This window comes from Poromitra crassiceps (assembly GCF_964638095.1).
Source record: "Poromitra crassiceps genome assembly, chromosome: 2".
Classification (NCBI taxonomy): domain Eukaryota; kingdom Metazoa; phylum Chordata; class Actinopteri; order Beryciformes; family Melamphaidae; genus Poromitra; species Poromitra crassiceps.
Genome location: NC_139624.1, coordinates 96,088,021 through 96,095,417, shown reverse-complemented (window position 1 = coordinate 96,095,417; position 7,397 = coordinate 96,088,021).

Sequence of the window (7,397 nt, the reverse complement as noted above, 5' to 3'; positions counted from 1 at the left end):
AGTGGGCGTGGTCTCAGATCAGTGGGCGTGGTCTCATATGACACAAAATCATTGAGAAACAAAAACAAGCCTCTTTATGTGGTTGTTATTGAGCTGGCAGAGTGCTGCTCCTCCCACACACACACTCTTCTCAGACAGGGCCCGCCCTGATCAAGTTGGTGCCCAAGGCAAGGCTTTAGCTGGTGCCCTTTGCATCGATAATTCAGCTCCAATCAATGTCCATACACTCACTGAGTGTCAAACATACGGCCCGGGAGCCAGAACAGAACCGGCCCGCTAAAGGGTCCAATCCGGCCCACAGGATGACATTGCAAAGTGTGAAAATTACACTGAAAAGTCTATTCCAAGCTCATGTTTTGTCACCTAATTTGATGTGAAGGACCAGGTTTCAGAAGCAGGTTACAATATTAAGTCGTCTATTCATGTTTTCTCTATTCATTACTAAATAAATGGTCAAATATTTTCAATAACCCTTGAATATGGAGAAGAATAGCACAGTTGCTGTCAATTTGACTGACAGTCAAATAGTTCGACTTTTAAATATGTTATCTAGGTTTTTTATTTGATGCCTGTTTGTCTTTTAAACCGCACGTGGAAAATCTGACTAGGAAACTAAAAGTGAGGCTGGGTAAGTGAGGCTCATGTTTCTCTTTTACTGCTAAAAAGAAACGTATGGCTGCTACCTTTTTACCAGTTCTATATGGCGATGTCTTGTGAATGCCTGCTCCACTTCAGTGCATATGTTGGACACTGCCTACCATGGTGTTTAAGAGTCATCACTGGCTATAGATCACTAACCCATCACTGCACTCTGTATACTAAGATTCATCACTGGCTATAGATCACTAACCCTGTGTCTGTCACTGACTTCTCCCTAGTGCCCCCTGTCTGTCACTGCCCATAGAATTCACCATTGGGCTTTCCCCTCTGTCTACACTTCCGTCTCTAGACATGACTTACTTTAGCTTGGCACTGCACACGGAAGAGAGGAAAAAGCTCAATGGTGAATTTTGTGTGTGTGTGTGTGTGTGTGTGTGTGTGTGTGTGTGCGTGTGCGTGCGTGCGTGTGTGCGTGTGCGTGCGTGCGTGTGCACATGTGTGTATGTATGTTTACTATAGGGTTTTGGCCCCTAGGCATGCAGCTCGGCTGCTGCGTGTCCTCGCCCGCAGCCCGCCTGCTCTATTGGCATACACAGCGCATGACATCACTCACTGATGACATCACAATTGCTCGAGTAAAGCTGGAAATATACTTCCGCGATCGCCTCAACTTGGAGCCTTGCCGGCGGCAGCTGATCGTACACACTCGAACGTCAGCTTGACGAGGGGTCGCAGGAGAGTCCCCACCAAAATGAGTAAAACTGTAGGATTTCAATGACTAGAAGTTAGTCCAAAGAGAGAATGTAGTGCATATACTTTCACTCTCTCCTGTTATCTCCTATTATACTCGCACTGTTCGCGTCAGCTGCGGAAGTATATCAAGGCTTAACCATCACTGATGGACACTCATGGAGTGCTGGAGTGACATCACTGAAGATGTCACAAAGCCTATGACATCATCGGTGATGTCACCCGAGCACCTGCGGGGCCTCGCCCGCAGCAACAGCAGATTATATGGAGTGCCAACAACAAGAGTTTCATGGGGTGACGGTGCACTGGATCGATGCAGATACTTTGAAACGAGTGAAGATAGCTTGTAAAAGATTCAGCGGCCGGCACACGTTCTCCGCAATTGCAACAGAGCTAGAGGACATTTTCTCCTGATATGGACTGACCAACCATAAAGTGACTGCATGTGACGATATGGACTGACCAACAATAAAGTGACTGCATGTGACGATATGGACTGACCAACCATAAAGTGACTGCATGTGACGATATGGACTGACCAACAATAAAGTGACTGCATGTGACGATATGGACTGACCAACAATAAAGTGACTGCATGTGACGATATGGACTGACCAACAATAAAGTGACTGCATGTGACGATATGGACTAACCAACCATAAAGTGACTGCATGTGACGATATGGACTGACCAACAATAAAGTGACTGCATGTGACGATATGGACTGACCAACAATAAAGTGACTGCATGTGTGACGATATGGACTGACCAACAATAAAGTGACTGCATGTGTGACGATATGGACTGACCAACAATAAAGTGACTGCATGTGACGATATGGACTGACCAACAATAAAGTGACTGCATGTGACGATATGAACTGACCAACAATAAAGTGACTGCATGTGTGACGATATGGACTGACCAACAATAAAGTGACTGCATGTGTGACGATATGGACTGACCAACAATAAAGTGACTGCATGTGACGATATGGACTGACCAACAATAAAGTGACTGCATGTGTGACGATATGAACTGACCAACAATAAAGTGACTGCATGTGACGATATGGACTGACCAACAATAAAGTGACTGCATGTGTGACGATATGGACTGACCAACAATAAAGTGACTGCATGTGACGATATGGACTGACCAACAATAAAGTGACTGCATGTGACGATATGGACTGACCAACAAAAAAGTGACTGCATGTGACGATATGGACTGACCAACAATAAAGTGACTGCATGTGTGACGATATGGACTGACCAACAATAAAGTGACTGCATGTGTGACGATATGGACTGACCAACAATAAAATGACTGCATGTGTGATGATATGGACTGACCAACCATAAAGTGACTGCATGTGACAATATGGACTGACCAACAATAAAGTGACTGCATGTGTGATGATATGGACTGACCAACAATAAAGTGACTGCATGTGTGACGATATGGACTGACCAACAATAAAGTGACTGCATGTGACGATATGGACTGACCAACAATAAAGTGACTGCATGTGACGATATGGACTGACCAACAAAAAAGTGACTGCATGTGACGATATGGACTGACCAACAATAAAGTGACTGCATGTGTGACGATATGGACTGACCAACAATAAAGTGACTGCATGTGACGATATGGACTGACCAACAATAAAGTGACTGCATGTGACGATATGAACTGACCAACAATAAAGTGACTGCATGTGTGACGACATGGACTGACCAACAATAAAGTGACTGCATGTGTGACGATATGGACTGACCAACAATAAAGTGACTGCATGTGTGACGATATGGACTGACCAACAATAAAGTGACTGCATGTGTGACGATATGGACTGACCAACAATAAAGTGACTGCATGTGTGACGATATGGACTGACCAACAATAAAGTGACTGCATGTGTGACGATATGGACTGACCAACAATAAAGTGACTGCATGTGACGATATGGACTGACCAACAATAAAGTGACTGCATGTGACGATATGGACTGACCAACAATAAAGTGACTGCATGTGTGACGATATGGACTGACCAACAATAAAGTGACTGCATGTGTGACGATATGGACTGACCAACAATAAAGTGACTGCATGTGACGATATGGACTGACCAACAATAAAGTGACTGCATGTGTGACGATATGGACTGACCAACAATAAAGTGACTGCATGTGTGACGATATGGACTGACCAACAATAAAGTGACTGCACAGTGTGCTCACCACTGATGATGCCCAAAACGGTCCATGTGTACTCCCTCCCCACCATAGATGTGCAGCCCTACACTTGATCTTATTGTGAACAGTGAGGTTGATAAATAGCTGGCATCTAATCCAGAATGGAGGGCTGTTTATCGTAGTGCTACAGGCAAATGTTCAGCACTGTGGACGAAGGCCAGCCGCTCCACAGTAGCATCAGAGTGCCTGGAAGAGATCAGTAAAAAAAAGCTGATTGTCCCCACAGTAACCCGGTGGAACTCATTCCATGACGCCTATGCACGGATCATAGAAATGCCCCTTGCCGACATCAATAACCTCTGCACACAGTTTCAGATTAAATGTATGAACAACAAGGAATAGCAGTTTCTAGAAGAATACTGTTCCATTACGAAGCCTTTCACAGTCGCGCTGGACATTCTGCAGCGTGAGGACACTTGTTTTTATGGGACGCTTCAACCAACGCTAGAAGGTCTAATGACCAAAACCCTGGCAGTGAAACATGGCCTATCGCAAATGACCGCTGGACTGCCTGACTTTATTGTGGAAGCAATCAAAGGTCGATTTGCCGCGACTCTCGACTCCAAGGATGCGCTGCTGGCTAAGTTCAAGCTGCGCTGAGTAAGAGAAGAAGCCAGAAGAGAGCACATTAAGCACCTGCTCACTATAGTGCCTTTTAAACATGAACTCTGGATCATGTCCTGCTAGAGAGAGCAGGATATTTTCAGGTTTTGCCTTTCTAAACATCAGGGGTCTTTGTTAAGAAACAACTGGATATGAGCCGTTTTTTCTGCCAGTGGGCGGGGGGGGGGGGGGGGGGGGGGGGCGGCGCGGTAGCATCCATCGAAAACAAGAAATGTGATAGGAAGCAGCTGTAGCTATGAGGCAGTCAAAATAGTGGTCGCACCGTCGTCAATCACTGTGGGTGATCTATTTTACAAGTGGCAACTAGTCATATCTGACTAGTTTTAAATGTAGGCTATTTCTCCCCACAAAAGTTTGATAGCCTATCAGTCAGTCAGCTCCTATCCTCTACGCAGTGGAGAGGCACACAACACTGCCTGCTGATATAATTGGCTGCATCACGTTAGCGACAAATCTGGAGACTTCAAAAAGCATGCCGTTGGTTTTAACGGAGTCTAGCCGCAAAACGCGACTATTTCACTCGAGTACCTCTCCCATCATAGTCGCGCTCGCCCGACCCCTTTATCGAGGGAAAGTTGCACATTTAGCGATCTACAAGCTTCAAACATGCACCAATCACTAATATAAACTACGCACCTTGTTGCCACGGATGTTGTCGAGCAGGCCGCGCTGAGGCCGCGCTTTGTTAACTCGTATTTTAAGAAAGTTTGGGTTATTTGTGTGTCCGGAAACATTATTTTCCCTTCTCCAACGACTCTTCTTCTTTTTTGCTGCTCACCGGTTCAACTGCTCAACTGCGCCACCGTCACAGAAACCTGTGACTGACAGAACGACACAGGGCAAACCCCATACTTGACACATGATGTAATACCCCATATCGGTGGGGTTCATCACTGAGAAGATGGCCAAGAACACACAGCTGTCGGCGGAGGATCAGAGGAAGAAGAGATGGTTGAAAGAAGATTCCCCCTCCTACAAAGCCCTTCATGATGAATAAACACTTCCTCCAAGACCTGCAGCAAATGACGCTTTTCAAACACACAGGTATGATCATCAATGACTTAGATGGGTTGCTACTGACATGCACGCAGGAACACCAACATTGTCAAATGACATAAATAATGTAAGATATGTCTATCTTCATCAGGTCATGCAAACACATAAAGTACATTGCTTGTAATTTCAAATGTCTATTTTCAGTTATGTATCTTTGTTTTACCAGGGCAACTAGAGGTGTTCCACAATGTCCTTCTCAAATACTGTCCCAAGCGGCTCCATTTCGAGTACCCTTCCACGCAGGCGCAGACAATGTACTGTATGTTGGCAGTCATGGATCACAATGAAAACCACACCACAAAGCGTGAACAGGCTACGACGGCGGGAGGTAAGTTCCAAACATAAGATAAAAGGCGTAAGGCAAGTTCACAAAAGGTATCCCAGTGTGTAATAGTGTGACTGACTGGCCCATTAGTTTATGTATGTGATGGGTTTTTGTTATTGTAGTTGTTTAGTTCATGTTATCTTAGAATGAAAGCAATGTAGTAAAAGACTAATAAGAATAAAAATCATAACTGAGCAATGTTTTTTTTCAACATTACATTTCTGGTGATACCAGACCAGAAAATATATAGAATTACAGATCTAGACGTCTACGGTGCGACTACATATGTTTCAGTCATTCATGAATGTGTATGTCATTTCAGGCCTCCCAAAACACAACATTGTGTTTCCAAGGCAGTCGCAGCAATGGATTTCACGACCAATATGAGCCGACAACAAAGGTCTTCAGAGATGAACTGATGGAGCAAGTCATTGAGAGACACTTGGATCCCACAGTCAAATACAAAGACACCTCATCACGTGCTCAAGTCCCTCGACTGGCTGCCAACATCGCCAAAACACCAAAACCCAGCAAAGAAGAAGTCCATGTAGTCAGTGTCCATTCGCCCGGTCCGGTTTCAGGCGATGAGGGGAAGGTGGAGAGGAGAGATGGGATCCACAGTCGGCGTCGGACTCTGCTGGCCAAGCAGGGAGGACTTCGGTCTGCGAGAGGAGGGCAGCGGCTCTGCTCTTCAGGTAGCAGAGGAGAAGATCAGGATGGTTGAGCAAACGTCCTGTTGCAACAAGTGGCTGCGTAGAAATAAGGGGCCCTTTACACGAGGACAGTTTCTGGAAGAAACGACACAATAGCGTTTGCTTCACACCTTTTCCTTCACACCTTTTCCTTCACACCTTCTCCCTGTTTACATGAGCGCTGTTGAATTTTTAAAACGCCGTAATGTACATGCCAGGTCGCTAGGTGGCAGTGTGATCACCTTATCCTTTGCCCATACAAGGACGCTTCTGCATGACGTAATTTCGTAATCGTCTTTCCGGTTTTAAACACTGAAGTAGAGTACGCCTACCGCAGTCATTTAGACTTGCCAAAAAGCTGTTTTCAAGCTAAAAAAAAAACCCAAACTGTTTTAAAGTTTTAATATTTGTCGGGTGAAAACGTAACATATATGTGACCAATTTATCAGAATAACGCCTATTGGAAATCTTTAACGAGCAGCGAGGACCGGGAGCGCTGACTGTGATCTGTCAAACCGCACTGTAGTTAGGCTACTGGCAGTGAGAAAACACTGTCAACGTGCTTTTATAACTAACGTTAAATGCCGACCGGGTACAGCCATCGGCTCCTCGCAGCAGTAACGTTATGAACATGTAACTGAAGTTGGCCGCAGTGTAGCTTAATTCTGAATGTTGCCAAACTTCATTCATGACGTTTTATTTTGAAAATGGTTGCCAACTCGCGCACGGCTATGGCTTTTTGTATGGAATTATTTACCTATCTAAATACAAGAGGTCGTTCAAGCAATTTGAGAGCATGATTTATGAATTTCACGTTCAGATTTTGGACCCTTGGACTCAAAAAGCCGCCGCCTGTAAATTTGCTTTGCTTGTCCTCAAACTGTTCTCTCACACTCAATGTTTTCTGCTTGGACAGATTTCCTGCCCTTGTACTCAAAAATCCCCTGCTCACACTTACATTTGCTCTGTTTGTGCTCAAACTCTGTGCCTGCATGCAAATGTCCTCCCCTCCCCCTTCAAACTGCTTCTGTGCGCTCTTGAAACTTCTGATCTTGGATCTCTTCTCTCCTCTCAGATTTGTTGTGCA